General features: G+C 41.6%; 1 non-coding gene across 1 annotated transcript; it reads right to left on the bottom strand.

Annotated features, from left to right (window-relative positions):
* Positions 1-8,784: 8,784 nt before the first annotated feature.
* LOC140837538 (small nucleolar RNA R71) lies at positions 8,785-8,890 on the bottom strand. Its single transcript, XR_012119368.1, has one exon. It is a non-coding gene; the product is annotated as a small nucleolar RNA R71 (small nucleolar RNA).
* Between the last annotated feature and the right edge of the window lie 14,735 nt (positions 8,891-23,625).

The raw sequence follows: 23,625 nt of genomic DNA, 5'->3' as shown, positions 1-23,625 counted from the left end.
TATTTTGTGACTAGTTCTACAAAGAGAAAAAAAATTTTGTGATACAGTTTCACGGATCAATTTCGTGGGTCGAATATTTTATTTGGGTCATCCATGAAAAAATATTATTTTTTATGTTAAGAGTATTACTTTTTATTGTGAATATTGGTAGAGTTGACTAGTTTCACAGATAAAGATTCGTGAAACCGTCTTACAAGAGATATAGTACTAGTTTTAATATAATATGTCTAATTTATATCTAGCATGGTACAACTTCCATCATTTTCCATTTATTTATTTTCTTATTTTCTTTGGTGAGGGTGACTAAAACAATTTAATAATTTTTAAAAAAATTTATTTTTTTTTAAATTTTTATTAAATCAACTCTTCTATACCTTGAGCAGTTGGGTTGAGGGTTAGAACAATTACGGAAATTTAATTTATTGAATGTTTGTACGCGTGACATATTAATTTTTTTTAATAAATTAAAGTAACAAGTAATCAATGATTCGATCGAGTTCTTGTAATTGGTATAAATTCGATAGAGAATCGAGAAATGTTGTCGATTTTCTTTACCAAATGAGTTATATGTTCTTCGTAGTGTCATATCAACGTCACCTAAAAAAATTTGGAAAATATAATCAATTTGAAAAGTAAAATTCGCACCGTAGTTTTTTGAAAAATGACCTCGTTAAGATAAAAAAGAACACGAGAAATTTGTGAGAGAATTACATTGGTCAAAATTCATTTTTGAAAAATGACGTTCCCCAAGTGTATTTGAAACACGAAAAGGTCATTTTCTTTAGAAAATATTCGACCAAAATTATTTTGCTAATTGCCTAATATACCACTTTTTGGGATCATGTGCTTAAATTTTCAAAACACTTTCGAAGAGGTAAATTTTTTAAAATCTTCTCGTAAAAACCTTACACATTCAGTGATTTTGGCACTCGACGTTATCATAGTAAGTACTAAGACGTTCATTTCAGCAATAGAGATGCGTTGCCAAAACACCTTTGAGAATAAACGCATGGACATAAACCGATGTATTAAAAATAATTATTAATGAATTTAGATTATATAGAGGTCGTATAATATATGAATAAATGAAATCGCCCCGAATGAGATTGATCACAAATTCAATGAATTGTACCATATATATTCTGTGAGCCCAAATTGTACACAATCTAATTCAATGCACCTACTCTACTTTCCTTGAATTTAATGTGTTCATCGGAACTTCGGCTTTTGGTTTTTTCAAAACATACTAAAATAAAATAAATATATATAATATATGTACTAAAACACGCAAAATTCTTATGGGTTTATAGTTATTGTATTGTGTTTGTAAGTATAAATCTATAGATACAAGAAAGATTTACGTGGTTCGATCTTGTTAATATCTATGTCCAGGGGAGAAACAATCAACTGTTATTTAATTCCTTTAGAATTCAATACAAGCTATAATCGACAAGAATCTTCGCAAGATTCGCAATCAAGTCTAATTGCCTTGAGGTGTTTTTGCCGTGAAGTGTGTGTATCCCACAGGAGTCCTCGACCTATCGAGACTTGTAACGAGTATCAACCATTGACTTTGTATTCCACAATTATTATACCGACTCATGTTTGCCAACGACGGCCCAAGCTTTCGAGACACTTACTTCAACAATATATATTGATGCGACTGGATAAAAATGGGTGCGAGATGCATGGACAATTTCATCGGGTCGGGTTGTGAAAATGATGAGGAATGAAAGTCTAGCGAGATGTTTCCAAACTAGAGACTTTTTCTTCCAAGAAAGACCAGTAATGACATGTAAATACAAAGATAACCACGTGAATGGGTGCCAGAAGGATGTCTATCGTGGCCACTCCGATACTAAAGTTAGTAGGTGGGTGAGGAAAAAGCCATGTAGCAAAGAGAAATGCTGTAGAAATGATGTATATTTTTTAGAGTAAAATGACGTGGGCAAGATATATATGTGTGAATGATTGTTTCAAATTTGAGCAAACCTGAGATTTATAGCAAGAAAGTCAATGATGACTTTGTTTTCAGTGCCCACTTACTAATTATGGTAAGATGGTTGCTCATACCCTACTTTCTGACATCAAATTTTCTGAGCCTATTGCCTTGTCAAATCCACGTGTTTTTGACAGTAATGATTACCAAGATAAGGTATCACATACTTGTGCACTCGAGTGCGGTGCTACTATCAAGGTAACCTGGGTAGAAAGCCCTCACCCGTAACTTGTCTCGAAGCCCGGCTGCTCGTAGCTTGAAGGTATATGCACGACTGCTAGTAGCCCGGGGAGATAATGGTTCGAGCATATACTTGCCCAGATATTTTTCGGATTAGCCCAAAAATTATCATAACCTGACCAGAGCGTCCCCAGGGGTATCAGCACTCCCTCTCTAAAGAGTCGGGCTAGATTCATAGTCGTTGTCCTGATTAGTCAAGCTTGGACTCCACCGGAAAGATAATTAATTCTTGCTATAAAAGCGTTAGGGCCTCATGCATCCCGGATTTAAGATAAGGTGCCGAGGTCTCATGTAACGAACCGTACTTGAACTACTTAAAATTTGCGGAAAAATTAAAAAATTTCTTGAATACAAAAATAAAGTCAATACGGTCGTCACTACATCATCCATTCACCAATAAAAATCTTGTTAAAAGAAAAGCTTGCTCAAAACATCTCGCATCCAACATAAAATCAGAGTATTTTAAACTTGCATAAAAATATTAAAACAGCGTGGGCGGTCCTCGGGTCTAGTCTTCCGCTCAGTCCATGCCTGCTCCTTGGTCCCCACGTCCTGTCTCCTCATAGACATCCTCGCCTGCATAGATCAAGTCTAGTGAGTCTAAAGACTCAACACGTATAAACTGAGAATAGCAAGTAATACATAATAAAATCGCATGCAACTTTAAAATAGAACATACATACTTGAAGTTTAGATTTGAAATGAGCTTGAGCTTGCATACATACATAGACGTGCCATAACTTAAAAGCTTTCATAAACATGCTTGCATACTTGATCATACTTAAACATACATGACTTCATTTTGCGTAGAGACATGTTTCAAAGCAAGTGACCCATACATAATATACGTCTGATCAGACAAACCACAGTACTGGGCTGACAGGGACGTATCCACTGCCACATACATGAGATCCCCATTCATGATTTAACGGGCTGGTTGGTCCCCGTTCATAATTTAACGTTTTCCAACCACGATCTAACCCGTTCATAATTTAACGGAGTGGAGAGGTCCTCGGCCACGTTCACCGACTTCCAAACCCATTCATAAATTGGTCACAAGACATTTAGCATACCTAAAAAATAAAACATTTTCTTGAACGTCAACATACTTACTTGGCGTTGAGGGATTCGTTGGATTTCATTTGGGGCCGCTGCTGCACACTAACATGAATTTCAACACTTAACTTGCATAACTTAGACGTAGGTACTCGAGCTCACCACCGAAGTGCATAAATAGCTTATGACATTCTAGATCACCCGGGACTTGACCTCGTTTAATCATACTAACCAGGACATCAAACCCCGAAACAAACTCTAAGATGCGGTGTGAACATTTCCCAACCATAAAAGACATGAACTCACTATTAGAACTTGAAAAGAAGAAAGAACAAAATATTTGGACGGAAGGGGTGGCGCTCGGGCAGTGAAACATGATCGCCCGAGCGACAGGGTCCGCGCTCGGGCGGTAATATATTACCGCTCGGGCGCCAGGTCTACTGTACGCGTACACTGAACCGAAGGAGTGGCGCTCGAGCGGTAAGAAATTACCACTCGGGGCACCGAGCCTACGAAAATGAACTCTAGAACAGAAAGGGTGGCGCTCGGGCGGTAAGAAATTACCGCTCGAGCGCCGAGTGCACTGTGCTCCACGACTTAGAAACTTAATCTCCCCAAATTCGATCACACCGACAGTGAACAATGCTTCGAGACCTGTCCTAGGATACTATGGCACTGACTCGACTCCACCTAACCTCCCAAAAGTCTCCAAAACAACCACGCAATTACAAGTACACAATAAACCCGTAAACACGATCTTTGGCAACAAAACTGTTATAAACGACTATTCAATCTCCCAAATGCCTAACGACACGAAACAAAATGTCAATAACCATCCCCACATCAATAACAATATACCTATACGCAGCAACGATCGCCTATCGATCCCCAACGAAGCCTGCAACAAATAAACTTCAGGAACACAATTTACGTAAAAGTCCCAGTTTGAGCAGTCCCACGAAAAACCCCATAACTCACTCAATTATTATCCAAATAATTCGAATTTTATATCAAATTGAAGGTACCAAAAAGTTCTACATTTTTTGCTTTGAAAGTTTTCTCAGATTCTCGACTGAAAAATCGCAGTAACCCAAATTAAAGTGAAAAACGGGATTTTAGATCTAAAACCTATTGCAAAACGCATCGATTAATTTCCTGCTCCAACTACTACACATCTCACATGGATTTTACGCATAAAAACAACGCAACACATACTATGACATGATCGACGCAGAAAAGAGAGATTATACGTGCATATTGATATTTAAAAATACCGTAACGACGATACCGAAGCCGAGATGGCACGAGGATTGATCTGGGACGAACGTGGAGCTAGAATCTCGAAATAAACTCAACGAAAAGGTGCTGGAAATTGAAGGGATAGGGCGGCTACTCTGAAATTTAGAACCCTAGGTTTTTGCTCTAAATATAATAATGAGAGTGCAAGGGAGAAGAGGTGTGTGTATAGGCGTGAATAAGTGTGTGTAAAAGTGTGTGAGTGCGTGAGTTGTGTAGTTAAATTAGGAGAATTATTGCTTAATTAAATAATTAACAACTAATTAAAATAATAACACTCTTTAAACTTTAATAAAATCCTTCAATTAAAATAACGCACACAAAATGCTAATTTTAAAAGTTTTAAACTCTTAAATTACTAAACACATAAATAAGGCTTTAAAATGCTAAACTAAATAAATTATTTAGAATGCCCTTCCTAGCTTTCAAAATAAAAATACCGCATTTTAATTGCCAAGAATTGTCCCCGGTTTTGTTCCTCGATCCCGCCTCGAATAATCGCCTGAAACATGAAACTCGAAAAAACATTTTAACGTGCATCACATAAACATAATTAATTTAAACTAATGCATTTAAATAAATCATGCACTACTAAGACTCATTTTAAAATTTAATAAATACTTTAATGAATTAATTAAATGCATGGGTTATATGTGTACTGATTTTGGGCACTACAGTTCCTCCCCACTTATAAAAATTTCGTCCTCGAAATTAAGTCTTACCAAACAACTTCGGGTAGCGAAGTCTCACATCTGCCTCTGAATCCTAAGTGGCTTCTTCCACTGCTTGGTTTAGCCACTGGACCTTGACCAGCTTAGTTGTTTTGTTCCGAAGTCTGTGCTCCTGTCTGTCTAAGATCTGGATGGTTCTCTCCTCATAAGACAGGTCTGGAGCCAACTGCAACGGCTCGTAGCTCAGAACATGCGAAGGATTAGCTAGATATTTCCTCAGCATTGAGACATGGAATACATTGTGTACCCCGGCCAGATTCGGCGGAAAGGCTACACGATAAGCTAATGTCCCAACTCTTTCCAAAATCTTGAACGGTCCAACAAACCTCGGACTCAGCTTGCCTCTCTTCCCAAATCTCATAACACCCTTCATGGGTGCAATCTTCACAAAAACGTGATCACCAACGGCAAACTCGAGATCTCTCCTCCTCTTATCAGCGTAGCTCTTCTGACGGCTTTGGGCAGTCTTCATTCTGTCTCGAATCTTGACCACCACATCTGCTGTCTGCTGAACTATCTCTGGACCAAGATCTGCTCTCTCACTGAATTCGTCCCAATGAACTGGTGATCTGCACTTCCGTCCATACAACGCCTCATAGGGATCCATACCTATAGATGATTGGAAGCTGTTTGTTGTAGGTAAACTCCACTAGTGGTATCTTAGACTCCCAAGTCCCCTGAAAATCAATCATGCAGGCTCTCAGCAAATCCTCTAAAATCTAAATCACTCGCTCAGACTGGCCATTTTTCTGCGGGTGAAAAGCTGTACTGAACAGCAACTTTGTCCCCATGGCTGCATGTAAGCTCTTCCAGAAGGACGACGTAAACCTCGGGTCCCTGTCAGACACAATCGAAACTAGGAACCCATGTAAACGGACTATCTCCCTGATATAAAGCTCCGCATACTGCGTCATGGAGAAAGTCGTCTTCACTGGAAAAAAGTGCGCTGACTTCGTGAGTCGATCCACAATAACCCAAATGGCATTAAAGCCTCTGACTGATCTAGGCAATCCAACGACGAAGTCCATTGTGATGTTCTCCCATTTCCACTCTGGGATGGGGAGTGGTTTAACCAATCCCACTGGCCTCTGATGTTCTGCCTTCACCTGCTGGCAAGTGAGGCATTGAGACACAAACCTGCAGATGTCTCTATTCATCCCTGGCCACCAATACAGAATCTGTAGGTCCTTATACATCTTTGTACCTCCTGGCTGGATAGAATATGGAGATGTATGTGCCTCTGTCAGAATATCCTGTCTGATCGAATCAACACTAGGCACCCATATTCTGCCTCTGTATCTCACAATGCCATCTGCCACTGCGTAAAGAACACTGCCCTTGGCTTCATCCTTCAGTCTCCATTTCTGAAATTGCTCGTCTGAAGGCTGACCTGCCCGTTGATAGAGGTGGATTTTACGTGTTTTTCGTACCATGTTATGTCGCATTGTGTTGCATTTATCACTTAGACTGCATGCATTGTGTGTTATTTTAGAGTAATTTATATCTTCGTGTTGCTCATGTGTTTAGTTGAAGAAAATGCAGGAGATTCGTGAAAAAAATGAAAATCAAAGCGGGAAATTCGAGAGACATGCGCCCGGGCACACATTCATGCCCGCCCGGGCGCGCCCAAGAACAGAAAAAAAGATGAATTTGCGAAGACCACCCGCCCGGTCGGAAACTTACATCCGCCCGGGTGCGCCAAAGAAAAATAAAAAGGCAAGATCTGCGAGAGTTATCCGCCCGGGCGGAAACTTACATCCGCCCGGGCGCATTCGTATTTTTGGAAAAAATAATGGACGATTTCTTCCCTTAATTCTGAAAAGGGAAGATATGGTGGGGGGGAGGCACGAATTGAGAGATATTCAGACGTTGTTCTTGAGCCGCCGCAAGTTTGGAGAGCACTTTGCGCATGGATTGAAGATTTGAAGCTTTCCGGGCGTCGTTCTTCGCGTTTTTCGTCAACTCTAGTATTTCTTATTTAGTTTTATCATTTGAACTTTGTTTTGTTGATTTTCAATTATGAATTTTAGTAGCTTAAATTTAATATTTGTTGGGATTAAAGGGGATCCTACCCCGAACGTTGATTTGAATTAATTTATATTTCGATTGTGCGTTATTCTTGATTTTACTACTGTTTTACTGTGTCATTAAAGCGTAGCTAACTTTAACGACGTTTTCATATCACGAGTGAGTTCGAGAGAAGAACGAGTGATAGGATCGAGTAGTATAATCCGCGGATCTACAATTTACATAGATATATGAAATTGGATACGTGCCAATAGTCATAGTCCTTAGGGTCGAAAACTAGGGGATTTCATAGATCGAAATGCGATTTTCTCTTGATAAATAATTAAAGATATTTAATTACTTCATTGAGTAGAATTAGTTTGACATAGCTCGAGAGAGTATGTTCAATAGATTAGGAAATCTTGTCGGAAGCGTAGATCGCGATCGAACGAATTAATTAATAAACGAGGGGTAGGTGAACCGAGATTCCCAACAAATCCATTTCTCATTGAATTTTAACTCAACATTTTATATTAAATTCTCATTCATTACTTGTTGAATCATTTTAATTTCATATTTATTTGAGTATAGTAGGAATAATCACACAACTCAATTTTCGTTGCTAAATGTTAAATAACTGAAAATAATAATTGTTAAACACAGTCTTCAGTGGAACGATATTCGTACTCTTGTACACTATATTATTACTTGACATCGTGCACTTGCGATTAATTTTGAGCATATAAAATCATATTTTTATTGGGGATTTTACTGTGCAAGTTTTGTTCGATCAAGTTTTTGGCGCCGTTGTCGGGGACTGTTAATCTACAATTTTATTTTTTTTTTGGTTATTTTCTTTAGCATTATTTTATTTGTCTTGAGCTAACACTCCATATTTTATTACAGATATCCCTTCTAGTGCATGCCAAAGTCACTTGACGTGGAGCTTGAGTTTGATCCTGAAATTGAAAGAACTTTCCGAAGGCGAAGACAACAACAAAGACTTAAAGAACTGATGGAAAGACACGAGCAAGAACGTGGAGAGGAACAGCGTGACAATAGACAAGTTGAGATACCGCGTCGCATACCAATGCTGGAGTATGCCCAGCCTTCTTTGGAGGGTGCACGCCCTAGCATTGTGAGGCCTATCGTGTGGGCAAATCACTTCGAAATCAAGCCAGCCATAATCCAGATGATTCAGAACACGGTCCAATTTGGAGGAACTGCAATGGATGACCCAAACACGCACATCGCGGATTTTCTTGAAATTTGCGATACTTTTAAATTCAATGGAGTTTCTGATGATGCTGTTAGGTTGCGTTTATTTCCTTTCTCCTTACGTGATAAAGCTAAAGCATGGTTAAATTGTTTGCCTGTAGGTTCGATCGCTACGTGGGACGACATGGCGAAAGCTTTTCTCATCAAATACTTCCCTCCCTCCCTCCAAGACCATGCAGCTGCGGGCAGACATTACAACATTTGCTCAATTTGATCAGGAATCTCTATATGAGGCATGAGAACGCTTCAAGGATCTACTACGAAGATGCCCACATCACAAGTTACCACTTGGGTTAGTCGTTCAAACATTTTATTATGGTTTGCTTACTCCTAACCGTACTATGAAAGATGCGGCTGCTTGTGGAAACCTGTTGAGAAAGACCGCGGAGGAAGGATATGAATTGTTAGAGGAGATGGCTGCTAGCAGCTATCATCCTCAATCTGAAAGAAACTACCAGCGGAAGAGTGCAGGAGTGCACCAGGTAATTGATTTTTCTGCTATTACTGCATAACTTGATGCTTTAAACAGGAAAATAGACGGCCTGAATGTGGGTGGCACGGCGATGCGTCTTCAAGAGATATTCTATGAAAAGTGTGGAGGGGAACACTATGCGAAGGACTGTCAAGATGACAATCCATTCTATGTGCAAAATGAGGCACCAGTGAACCAAGTGGGAGTCCAAAACCGCCCAAGGCATGACCCTTATTCGAACACATACAATCCTGGGTGGAGGCAACATCCCAACTTCTCATGGGGCGGTCAAAACAGTCAGAATAGACCGCAAGGAGGACAACAATATGGGAAACAACCGATGTACAGATCCGATCCTCCTAGAGAAGAAAATTCCAACTTGGAGCAAATGATGTCTAAGTTTATTTCATCCACTGAAACTAGACTTCAAAATCAGGATGTGTCGATAAAGGGGCTTGAAAATCAGATTGGTCAGTTAGCAAAGATGATAGCAAGTAGAGAGCCAGGCACCTTGTCAAGTAACACAGAGACTAATCCAAAAGAGCAAGTGAAGGCCATCGAGTTGAAGAGTGGGAAAGTTTTGGAGTCAAGGGAAAAAGAGAAAACTCAAACCGTAGATGAGCAAACTGCGACATCTAAAGGTAAGTCTTCTAACTCTACACTAGCACCCACTACACAACCTAAAATTTTTATTCCTCCACCTTTCCCCGCAGCATTGAAAAAAGCAAAACTAGATGCACAATTCGGTAAGTTTCTCGAGGTGTTTAAAAAAATTGCATATCAATATTCCCTTCGCCAATGCTTTAATGCAAATGCCTAGTTATGCTAAATTTTTTAAGGATATTTTAGCCAATAAGAGGAAGTTGGAGGATCACATGACAGTGAACTTAACTGAAAATTGCTCCGCTTTGGTGCAAATCAAAATCCCACCGAAACTCAAAGACCCAGGGAGTTTCTCTATTCCTTGCATGATTGGTGATGTTGTTTTTCATAAGGCATTATGTGATTTTGGTGCAAGTATTAATCTTATGCCATTGTCTGTGTTTAGAAAACTTGGGTTGGGAGAGCCTAAGCCGACGAGGATGTCCTTGCAACTGGCTGACAGATCTGTCAAGTACCCCCGCGGAGTGATTGAGGATGTGCTAGTGAAAGTGGACAAATTCATTTTTCCTGCGGATTTCGTGGTTCTCGACATGGAGGAGGATACAGAGATGCCTCTGATCTTGGGGAGACCGTTCTTTGCAACTGGCAAGGCACTAATTGATGTACAAGAAGGGAAGTTGAGATTGAGAGTGGGCGAGGAAGACATTACTTTTGATGTTTTTAATGCACTTAAGCACACACTGCATTCTGATAGTTGTTTTAGAATTGATGCTTTTGACTCTCTTGTGTCTCACTATGTGCAGGATGTTTTTAGGGACCCTTTGGAGGCCACCATCACTACTAAATTGGGAGAAGAGGAATTGGATGAAGAAAAAGATGAAATAGTAGCATACTTCAATGACAACCATCCATGGAGAAGGCCGATGAGGATGAAACTGGAAGATCTAGGAGAGCGCAGAGATTTGATCCCTCCAAAGTCGAGCATCGAGGAGCCACCGACGCTTGAACTCAAACCCTTACCTCCGCACTTAAAGTACGTATTCCTAGGTAAGAATAACACGTTGCCTGTCATTATTTCTGCTGCTTTGACAGATGCTATGGAGGACAAATTGTTTCAAGTTCTCAAAGAGCACAAAAGTGCATTCGCTTGGAAGGTGGCAGACATCAAGGGAATCAGTCCTTCGATATGCATGCATAAAATCTTGATGGAAGAAAAGTACTCACCTCTCGTGCAACCTCAAAGACGACTAAATCCAAAGATGCAAGAGGTAGTGAAAGCTGAAACTATTAAGCTTTTCGATTCAGGTATTATCTACCCCATTTCCGATAGTGCTTGGGTAAGTCCGGTTCAATGTGTGCCTAAGAAAGGTGGGATTACGGTGATCACCAATGAAAAGAATGAACTTATTCCCACGAGAACTGTTACGGGGTGGAGAGTTTGTATTGACTATAGGAAGTTGAATGATGCCACCCGTAAGGACCATTTCCCCCTTCCCTTTATTGATCAAATGTTGGAGAGATTAGCGGGGCATGAATTTTATTATTTTCTAGATGGGTATTCGGGGTATAATCAAATCACAATTGCACCTGAGGACCAAGAGAAAACCACTTTCACTTGTCCTTATGGCACGTTTGCTTTTCGCCGAATGCCTTTTGGTCTTTGTAATGCACCTGCTACATTTCAGCGCTGTATGAGTGCTATATTCCATGATATGATTGAAACCTTTTTTGAAATATTTATGGATGATTTTTCTATCTTTGGTACAACGTTGGATGAGTGCTTGCAGAATTTGAGATCCGTGTTGAGAAGATGCGAGGAGACGAACTTGGTGCTCAATTGGGAAAAGTGCCATTTCATGGTACAAGAGAGAATTGTTTTAGGGCACAAGGTTTCGGAGCAAGGAATTGAGGTGGACAAGGCAAAAATTGAAGTCATAAAGAACCTACCACCACCAGCCTCAGTAAAGGGAGTTAGAAGTTTTTTAGGCCACGCCGATTTCTATCGGCGGTTCATCAAAGAATTTTCTAAAGTTGCCAAACCTCTATCTTCTCTAATTATGAAAGATATGCCCTTTGATTTTAATTCTAATTGTTTGCAGGCATACGAGGATTTAAAGGAGCGCTTGGTGATGGCTCCTGTCTTGGTGGCACCGGATTGGGATCTGCCCTTCGAGATCATGTGCAATGCCAGTGATGCTGCGGTTGGTGCTGTCCTCGGCCAAAGACGGAACAAGGTATTCCACACTATATACTATGCAAGTAAGACTCTAGATGAAGCACAATTAAATTATGCCACCACTGAAAAAGAGTTACTTGCAGTAGTGTTTGCACTTGATAAATTTAATGCATATCTTGTTTTGTCAAAAGTCATTATTTACATAGACCACTCTGCACTGAAATATTTGCTTGCTAAAAAAGATGCAAAGCCACGCTTACTTCGGTGGATCTTACTGTTACAAAAGTTTGATTTGGAAATAAAAGATAAGAAAGGTGTTGAGAATGTGGTGGCGGATCATTTATCTAGACTAGAGCTTGTTAGTAATGGCTGTGTAGATCAAGCTATTAATGATTGGTTTCCTGGCGAGCAACTGTTTGAGATGAAACATTGTCCATGGTATGCAAATTTCGGTAACTTTCTTGTCACAGGCACACCTCCACCAAACCTATCGTTTCACCAACGAAAGAAATTCTTTTCTGACGTGAATACTATTTTTGGGATGAACCATTTTTGTTTAAAATTTGTGCATATTCCATGATAAGACGGTGTGTTGCGGAGGAAAAGTTTGATCAAATTCTCAACCATTGCCATGACCGTGAGGTAGGTGGTCATTTCGGACCAACAAGGACGGCATCCAAGGTACTTGAATGTGGATTTTATTGGCCAACTCTCTTTAAAGATGCTCGTTCTTATGTGCTACATTGTGATAAATGACAGAGGTCAGGTAACATCTCTAACCGTCATGAAATGCCTTTAAATAATATCATTGAGTGTGAGGTTTTTGATGTGTAGGGGATAGACTTCATGGGACCGTTTCCTAGTTCTTTCACGAAAAAATACATCTTGGTTGCGGTGGATTATGTGTCTAAGTGGGTAGAGGCGGAAGCGTACGCCACTAATGATGCTCAAGTGGTCTTGAAATTTTTGAAGAAAAACATTTTTAACCGATTTGGAACACCCCGAGCAATCATTAATTAGTGATGGTGGCACTCATTTTTGCAACAAACTCTTTGAAAAACTTTTGAGCAAATATGGTGTCACACATAAGATATCTACCCCCTATCACCCCCAGACGAGTGGTCAAGTGGAAGTGTCTAACCGTGAGATAAAGCGAATTTTGGAGAAAGTGGTAGGTGTCAGTAGGAAGGATTGGTCGGTGAGATTAGATGATGCTCTTTGGGCATATAGGACTGCTTTTAAAACACCTATAGGCACTACACCGTATAGGCTTTTGTTTGGTAAAGCATGTCATCTACCTGTAGAGTTAGAGCATCGCGCATACTGGGCCACAAAAGCACTGAACTTTAATTTTACTGATGCAGGTGAACAGCGTTTGCTTCAACTAGATCAGTTGGAGGAATTCCGGAATCTGGCCTATGACCTAGCACTGTCATACAAAGAAAAGACAAAGAAGGCTCATGATAGGCGGATCATCGAAAGAGAATTTAAAGAGGGTGAAAGTGTCCTACTCTGCAACTCCTGGTTGCGACTGTTTCCCGGAAAATTGAAGTCACGATGGTCTGGTCCATTCGTGATTTCCAAAGTTTACTCATCGGGAGCTGTAGAATTGAAAGATGGAAAGGATGGGACCTTTACGGTCAATGCACAACGATTGAAGCACTACATGGGTGGCACAATTGAGCCGCAACTTGGAATCACCCGGTTCCAAGACAATCTAAACTGAAATGGACCGACAGTCCAGCTCTCGACTATAAATTGAGAACTACCTCTTTTCCCTTCCTTGCATTTATTTCGATTTTCAGTTGTGCTCTTATTATTATTTTTTTTAAAAAAAAAAAAACAGCCGTGAAGCTTTTGCCCGGGCGGGAATTTACATCCGCCCGGGCGCAATTTTTTTTAAAAAAATGTCGTGAAGCTTCCGCCCGGGCGGATCGCGCAGATTTAAAAATCTGCTGTTTTTTTTCCTCTCCCCATTCCAAACCCTCGCCCCCTTTCCGATTTTGTTCGCCCCTACCCTCTCCATCTCACTCAATTCATCTATTCTCACCCAATTTCAGGTACAATCGTGCACCTTTACCTTCACCGAGTGTCAAGACGCGATTTTTCCGTTCAAGAACTCAAATCTCCGGCGAACCCAAGCGATTTTCGGCCGCCGCCGCCTCTTTTCCGGCCGCCCCTTCCGTTCCCGACCGCCACCAAGTTCCGGAAAACATCCCCCTACTACGGACTACTTGTGCTCTTCTACAATCTTCCACAATGGCACCTAAAAAGGCTCGGGTAAGTCACGGTGCTTCTTCTTCGTCATCTCATAATGCTCAATTATTTGTGAATCCTGCGGCTAGGGAACGATATGAGCATGCAAAAATACATAGAGCTCCGCTTCGTGAATGAGGTTTCCAATTTGAGCAATATATAGATATCAACAATCAAATTGAGAAAAGAAGTTGGGGTAAATTTTGCCGTCAACCGCAAGCCGCGGTGGTGCCAGTGGTGAGGGAATTCTTTGCCAATGCTGCTGAGAGGAGTGACGGTAAGGCTTTTGTGAGAGGGAGGTTGGTTGATTTTAGTTCAGCGGAGCTTAATAGGGTGCTTGAGACACCGGCGGTAGACGACTCAGTTTATATGGCATGGGCGGCCGAACCGGATTTGAACTTGATGATGCAGCGAATATGTTATCCGGGGTCTCCGTGGAAGACACCGGGCTCACACACCTGTTTTGCCGAAAAATATCTGCTGATCCCGGCCTCGTTGTGGTATGCATTCCTGGCCACACGTTTGATGCCAGTCGGGCACACGAGCGAAGTCCAGAGGGAGCGAGGGCTACTGCTTTATGCTTTGGTCACTCAATTGCCACTCAATGTGGGCAGGATAATCCATTCGCAGATCCAGCTGAGCATTCATAATCCGAATGTGGCATTGTTCTTTCCCCACGTTATCACAGAGCTATGTGCGAGCGCTGGAGTCATTTTTCAGGATGACGATGAGTGGCTACCACCGACCAAGGCACTCGATGACGCCAGCTGGTTACAGAAATTAGCAGTGTGGCGGAAGGCTTTACCGCAGTTTGGCCCCATCTGGGACGGCTACACTTTTGATCCCATGCCACAGCAGCCCCCACCACTGGCCCCGCGACCTCGCCGTCGCCTACTGCAGGACCGGATGGACGAATTCGCTGCCTTTGCAGACCATCAGCTACAGTGGCAGGTCGTGAGTCAGACGTACCAGACGGCTGCTGATGCCATGCTTCGCCTATCGCTGAGTGACAGTGGTGTCGACCCAGCCCTTCTCCCACCACCCATGCCAGCGTTCCCGCCGCCGTTCCATTTTCACTATGCCGATGCACCAGAGCCAGATGCTGGCGTCGCCCCCCGGAGGAGCACGAGGAGGAGGATCAGTGAGAGGGGAGTCACTTCTATCCCTTCTTTTCTTTATCGCATTTCGTTTCGTTCAGTTTATTTTTTTTCGTTTATTGCTATTTCTGTTGCATGTTTAGGTCATAGTCCATTCATTTTGTTGTGCCTATCTGTCCTTAGTCTATCGTCTGTTGCATTGGGGACAATGCTCGACTTTAGTATTGGGGGGTGGATGGGTGTTGTCTCGTCTTTGTTGTATTGTGCTTTAGTTGTTTTGCATATGTTTGTGTGTCAGCCGACAGTATTCGATATAGTACTTGTTAGCCAAGGATGATAGAGAAGTGATGAGACATGCCATGTTGATCGTCTACTCGCATTTCTTTAGCACTTACTGTGGTAGAGACATGAAGTTTTATTTCGAGCATTGAACTCTCTTTACACGAATGTTAGAACTAACAGCATGCATGATAAGATGGTGAAAATTTTAAACTAAAGTGGGGAACAAAGATGTTCGACGGTGTGAATTGAGCTTGACTATATTCTCTTGAATCGAGGTAACTATCAGCAGCGAAAAAAAAAGGGAGAAAGTTGGAGATGTAAGGTGTGGGGGAGCCGAATAAAGGAATGAAATCCTATTCCTGGCTAAAGTTGGAGATGTAAGGTGTTGAGGGAGCCGAATAAAGGAATGAAATCCTATTCCTGGCTACAAATGTAAAACATGGATTTGAATCTGAAATGAAAAGTTCTAATATAGTCCTTTCATTGCTGCATTCCTATTCAGAAAAAAAAAGAAAAAATTAGGAAAATAGTTGCATGCTGATGGATACCGAGTGCAGAGGAATAAAGGAGAGTAAGATTTACACTAACAGGCTGATTTAATTCTCTTACAATGGTTGGAAATGGATCTCTCTGTCATGTGCGCTGCTAGGACTAACAAAACACACACAAACGTTCATGTTTTATTTGAAACCATGTCTAGACCTAAGGAAGTGCGAAGATTTTATGTTTGTATTGATCGACAAGGGAATATGTTGAGTTTCGCTGAGGCTAGTTGATGATTATGAGTTCACTGTCGGGTTACTTTGTGTCACGTTCCAGTTTTGTCTTGTCACCTGTTTTGCTCGAGGGCGAGCAAAAGGTTAGTATTGGGGGGTTGATAGAGGTGGATTTTACGTGTTTTTCGTACCATGTTATGTCGCATTGTGTTGCATTTATCATTTAGACTGCATGCATTGTGTGTTATTTTAGAGTAATTTATATCTTCGTGTTGCTCATGTGTTTAGTTGACGAAAATGCAGGAGATTCGTGAAAAAAATGAAAATCAAAGCGGGAAATTCGAGAGACATGCGCCCGGGCGCACATTCATGCCCGCTCGGGCGCGCCGAAGAACAGAAAAAAAGATGAAATTGCGAAGACCACCCGCCCGGGCGGAAACTTACATCCGCCCGGGCGCGCCAAAGAAAAATAAAAAGTCAAGATCTGCGAGAGTTATCCGCCTGGGCGGAAACTTACATCCGCCTGGGCGCATTCGTATTTTTGGAAAAAATAATGGACGATTTCTTTCCTTAATTCTGAAGAGGGAAGATATGGTAGGGGGGAGGCACGAATTGAGAGATATTCAGACGTTGTTCTTGAGTCGCCGCAAGTTTGGAGAGCACTTTGCGCATGGATTGAAGATTTGAAGCTTTCCGGGCGTCATTCTTCGCGTTTTTCGTCAACTCTAGTATTTTTTATTTAGTTTTATCATTTGAACTTTGTTTTGTTGATTTTCAATTATGAATTTTAGTAGATAAACTTTAATATTTGTTGGGATTAAAGGGGATCCTACCCCGAACGTTGATTTGAATTAATTTATATTTCGATTGTGCGTTATTCTTGATTTTACTACTGTTTTACTGTGTCATTAAAGCGTAGCAAACTTTAACGACTTTTTCATATCACGAGTGAGTTCGAGAGAATAACGAGTGATAGGATCGAGTAGTATAATCAGCGGATCTACAATTTATATAGATATATGAAATTGGATACGTGCCAATAGTCATAGTCCTTAGGGTCGAAAACTAGGGGATTTCATAGATCGAAATGCGATTTTCTCTTGATAAATAATTAAAGATATTTAATTACTTCATTGAGTAGAATTAGTTTGACATAGCTCGAGAGAGTATGTTCAATAGATTAGGAAATCTTGTCGGAAGCGTAGATCGCGATAGAACGAATTAATTAATAAACGAGGGGTAGGTGAACCGAGATTCCCAACAAATCCATTTCTCATTGAATTTTAACTCAACATTTTAGATTAAATTATCATTCATTACTTGTTGAATCATTTTAATTGCATATTTATTTGAGTATAGTAGGAATAATCACACAACTCAATTTTCGTTGCTAAATGTTAAATAACTGAAAATAATAATTGTTAAACACAGTCTTCAGTGGAACGATATTCGTACTCTTGTACACTATATTATTACTTGACATCGTGCACTTGCAATAAATTTTGAGCATACAAAATCATATTTTTATTGGGGATTTTACTGTGCAAGTTTTGTTCGATCACCCGTATACGATCTAGCAGAGAAGACTGGACTGCCAGACAGCCTTGGTGCTCTGCTCTTACGGTAAACTTCCAAACCCAACCTCTAAATCTCAGACTGAAGAGGTCTCTGCACTGATAACCGAGCTATGACTGCAACTTTCTTGCTCAAGGCATCTGCCACAACATTATCTTTTCCCCGATTGTAGCTAATCTCGCAATCATAGTCTTTCACCAGTTCCAACCACCGTCTCTGCCTCATGTTCAGCTCCTTCCGTGTGTAGAAATATTTCAGACTTTTGTGGTCAGTGAAAATCTGACACTTCTCGCCATACAAGTAGTGTCTCCAAATCTTCAACGCAAAGACAACTGCGGCTAATTAAAAATCATGTGTCGGGTAGTTCTTCTCATGCACTTTCAACTGCCTGGAAGCATAAGTTAACACCCGACCCTGCTGCATCAAGACTGCGCCTAAACCGAGCTTATATGCATCGGTGTATTACACAAACTTCGCTTGGCCTGATGGCATGGCTAACACCGTTGCTGAAATAAGAGCTTGCTTCAAAGTGTCGAAGCTCTTCTGGCATTCTTCACTCCACCCGAACTTAGCATTTTTCTTGGTGAGTGAAGTGAGTGGCACTGGATGAAAATCCCTGAATGAACTTACGGTAGTAACCGGCTAGACCCAGAAAACTGCGGATCTCCGATGCATTCTTTGGCTCAACCCATTCCTTAACGGCGGCTACTTTTGCTGGATCCACTTCAATACCACTGCTAGACACTATATGACTCAAAAACGCTACTTTCTGCAACAAAAACTCGCACTTACTGAACTTCGCAAATAACTTGCGACTCTGCAAAACCTGCAACACTGTCCTCAAATGCTGGCTATGCTCCTCATGGCTCTTCAAGTATATGAGAATATCGTCAATGAAAACTATGACGAATTGGTCTAAGTAAGGCTGGAATACTCGGTTCATGAGGTCCATTAAAATAGCTGGGGCATTCGTCAATCCAAATGGCATTACTAAGAACTCGTAATGCCCATACCTTGTTTTGAAGGCCGTCTTGTGAACGTTTGCATCCTTCACCTTCAGCTGGTGATACCCTGATAGAAGATCTATCTTAGAGAACACTGTGGCTCCCTGCAACTGATCAAACAAGTCTTCGATCCTAGGAAGTGGGTACTTATTCTTTATCGTTACCTTGTTCAGCTCTCGGTAATCGATGCACAGCCTCATACTCCCATCCTTCTTTTTTACAAAGAGCACTGGTGCGCCCCACAGTGAGAAACTAGGGCGGATAAATCCCTTGTTGAGAAGCTCCTGAATTTGCTGCTTGAGCTCTAACATCTCAGCTGGAGCTAATCGGTACGGCGCCTTAGAGATTGGCACCGGGCCTGGCATAAGATCGATTGCATAATACACCTCTCTCTCTGGTGGAAGGCCTGTGACATCATCAGGAAAGACGTCTGGTAATTCTTTGACTACCGACACCTCTGATAAAGAGGGAGTGGGTATGTCAGCTGCAGAAATAATGATGGCCAAGAAGGCCTGACACCCCTTGGAAATCAGTCTCCTAGCCTGCATGCAAGAGATCATGCGAGGGAAACTTCTCCATCTGGCTTGTTAAAAAAGAAATTGCTCCATGCCCGGTCGTCTAATCAATACCGACCTCTTCTGAAAATCAATCAGAACTCTGTTCTTTGTCAGCCAGTCCATTCCTAAAATAATGTCGAACTCTGGCAACGGCAGTAGAATCAAATCTGCATATGCTAGATGGCCCTGCAATTCCAGATCGATATCTCTGAGCACGCTAGTTGCTAACAGCTCTTCCTCGGATGGGACTGTCACCGAAAAATTTATGTCTAGGGCAATGGACTTGATGTCCAGATGATTGGCGAAAGTCTCTGAGATAAAGGAGTGAGTGGCTCCTGAATCTATCAGTGCCGTTGTGGCTAATCTCTTAACGAAAATATTCCCTGAGATACGTTAGCACAACAAACTAACTTATATCCCAAAAACTCTACCATAAACCTCATGCAACAAAAGACACCCACAATTCCAACTAAAGCACTAGTATTCCCAATTAAAATTAAACATGCAAGGCAAAGAAATCAATACTGTACTGAATTAAATAAATTACCAGTCAAAAGGGTAGTGTTTGGATTCGCCTCTTGGATATGCTTGGCGAATACTCTCCCTTGGGTTGGCTGCTTCCAGTGTGGGCACTCTTTCAACATGTGGTCCGTAGCTCCACATTTAAAACATTTCCCGGATCCCCATAGGCACTGTCCGGGATGCTGGCGATTGCACTTCTGGCACACTGGGAAGTTACCGGGCCTCTGAAGCGCCCCCTGCTGCTGGATTGAACCCTTTCCTTTCGGCGGTACTTGATAGGGTTTCTTCCCTGGCGGCCCCTGAAATGGACTCTTAAACTGGGACCTCTAATGCTGCTGTTGCGGGTGTTGTGGTGGTGCCTTATAGGGCCTCTTGCCCTACCTGTCAGCCTCTATGTCCCTTAGATCTTGCTCTGCTGCCAATGCTCTTGACAGGGCAACTACGAAGTAGTAGGACCAGCAACTCGAACGTCACGGCGCAAGATCGGCCGCAACCCATCCATGAAGTGCCTCAGCTTACTCTGGGCATCATTAGCTATGAGGGGCACAAAGTAATAACCCCTCTCGAACTTCCTGACGAAGTCTGCGACGCTGTTGTCTCCCTGTCGTACGACATGAACTATCTGATAAGACGGGATCGTACTTCTTCAGTGAAGTACTTGGCGAAGAACGCTTCCTTGAATCCAGTCCAAGACAAAGTCGGCAAATTAGTTGCCACCGATGAACGGTCCCACCAACGTCTGGCATCGCCTGCTAAAAGGAATATGGCACAACGGACTCGGTCTGCATCCTGCAACTCCATGTACTCAAAAATCACTTCGATGGACTTAATCCATCCCTCTGCCACCATCGGGTCAGTAGATCCCGAAAACTCCTTAGGACTCATCCTCCTAAACCTCTCATACACTGATTCCGTTTGGGGCCTCTCCCCTATACCCGCTGTTGTAGCCTGGTTCCACGCAAATTGCGCGAAGAACTGCGTCATACATGCAAGCATCTGTGCTTGCATGTCTGGAGGTGGAGGTGGAGGTGGAGGAGCGTCTCTCCCCTCCTCACGAGCTTCTCTATCCTCGTCTCTTGCTTCCCGGTCAATCACATGTCTAGGAGGCATACTGTTCCAACAATTTACCCAACACGTAAACCCCATATGTATGAACATGATATAAATGACATAAGATGCACGTACTACAACTTGAAAATATGCACATGCTGAAATCAGAATTTAATGCTTACTACATGACATAAATTTGAAACTCTAAAACTTACAATCTTGAGGTGTGACTTCGTGAGCTTCTTGCGACTAGCAGTAGGCATAACCCTGTACAAGAACACCGATCTGATACCAACTGTAACGAACCGTACTTGAACTACTTAAAATTTGCGGAAAAATTAAAAAATTTATTGAATACAAAAATAAAGTCAATACGGTCGTCACTACATCATCCATTCACCAATAAAAATCTTGTTAAAAGAAAAGCTTGCTCAAAACATCTCGCATCCAACATAAAATCAGAGTATTTTAAACTTGCATAAAAATATTAAAACAGCACGGGCGGTCCTCGGGTCTAGCCTTACGCTCAGTCCAAGCCTGATCCTTGGTCCCCACCTCCTGTCTCCTCATAGACATCCTCACCTGCATCGATCAAGTCTAGTGAGTCTAAAGACTCAACACGTATAAACTGAGAATAGCAAATAATACATAATAAAATCGCATGCAACTTTAAAATAGAACATACATACTTGAAGCTTGGATTTGAAATGAGCTTGAGCTTGCATACATACATAGACGTGCCATAACTTAAAAGCTTTCATAAACATGCTTGCATAGTTGATTATACTTAAATATACATGACTTCATTTTGCGTAGAGGCATGTTTCAAAGCAAGTGACCCATACATAATAAACGCCTGATCAGACAAACCACAGTACTGGGCTGACAGGGACGTATCCACTGCCACATACATGAGATCCCCGTTCATGATTTAACGGGCTGGTTGGTCCCCGTTCATAATTTAACGCTTTCCAACCACGATCTAACTCGTTCATAATTTAACGGGGCGGAGAGGTCCTCGGCCACGTTCACCGACTTCCAAACCCATTCATAAATTGCTCACAAGACATTTAGCATACCTCAAAAATAAAATATTTTCTTGCACGTCAACATACTTACTTGGCGTTGAGGGATTCGTTGGATTTCATTTGGGGCCGCTGCTGCACACTAACATGAATTTCAGCACTTAACTTGCATAACTTAGACGTAGGTACTCGAGCTCACCACCGAAGTGCATAAATAGCTTATGACATTCTAGATCACCCGGGACTTGACCTCGTTTAATCATACTAACCAGGACATCAAACCCCGAAACAAACTCTAAGATGCGGTGTGAACATTTACCAACCATAAAAGACATGGACTCACTATTAGAACTTGAAAAGAAGAAAGAACAAAATATTTGGACAGAAGGGGTGGCGCTCGGGCGGTGAAACTTGACCGCTAGAGCGACAGGGTCCGCGCTCGGGCGGTAATATATTACCGATCGGGCGCCAGGTCTACTGTACGCCTACACTGAACCGAAGGAGTGGCGCTCGGGCGGTATGAAATTACCGCTCGGGCGCCGAGCCTACGAAAATGTACTCTACAACTAGAAGGGTGGCGCTCGGGCGGTAAGAAATTACCGCTCGAGCGCCGAGTGCACTGTGCTCCATGACTTAGGAACTCAATCTCCCCAAATTCGATCACACCGACAGTGAACAACGCTTCGAGACCCGTCCTAGGATACAATGGCACTGACTCGACTCCACCTAACCTCCCAAAAGTCTCCAAAACAACCACGCAATTACAAGTACACAATAAACCCGTAAACACGATCTTTGGCAACAAAACGGTTATAAACGACTATTCAATCTCCCAAATGCCTAACGACAGGAAACGAAATGTCAATAACCATCCCCACATCAATAACAATATACCTATATGCAGCAACGATCGCTCGTCGATCCCCAACGAAGCCTGCAACAAATAAACTTCAAGAACACAATTTACGTAAAAGTCCCAGTTTGAGCAGTCCCACGAAAAACGCCATACCTCACTCAATTGTTATCCAAATAATTCGAATTTTATATCAAATCGAAGGTATCAAAAATTTCTACATTTGTTGCGTTGAAAGTTTTCTCAGATTCTCGACTGAAAAATCGCAGTAACCCAAATTACAGTGAAAAACGGGATTTTAGATCTAAAAACTATTGCAAAACGCATCGATAAATTTCCTGCTCCAACTGCTACACATCACACATGGATTTTACGCATAAAAACAATGCAACACATACTATGACATGATCGACGCAGAAAAGAGAGATTATACGTGCATTTTGATATTTAAAAATACCGTAACGACGATACCGAAGCGGAGATGGCGCGAGGATTGATCTGGGACGAACGTGGAGCCAAAATCTCGAAATAAACTCAACGAAAAGGTGCTGGAAATTGAAGGGGATGGGGCGGCTACTCTGAAATTTAGAACCCTAGGTTTTTGCTCTAAATATAATAATGAGAGTGCAAGAGAGATGAGGTGTGTGTATAGGTGTGAATAAGTGTGTGTAAAAGTGTGTGAGTGCGTGAGTTGTGTAGTTAAATTAGGGGAGTTATTGCTTAATTAAATAATTAACAACTAATTAAAATACTAACACTCTTTAAACTTTAATAAAATCCCTGAATTAAAATAACGCACACAAAATGCTAATTTTAAAATTTTTAAATTT

The sequence above is a fragment of the Primulina eburnea genome, chromosome 7 (genome assembly GCF_022965805.1).
Source record: "Primulina eburnea isolate SZY01 chromosome 7, ASM2296580v1, whole genome shotgun sequence".
In the NCBI taxonomy this organism is placed as follows: Eukaryota; Viridiplantae; Streptophyta; class Magnoliopsida; order Lamiales; family Gesneriaceae; genus Primulina; species Primulina eburnea.
The sequence above is the reverse complement of the archived record's forward strand: the minus strand, read 5'-3'. Positions and strand labels throughout refer to the sequence as shown.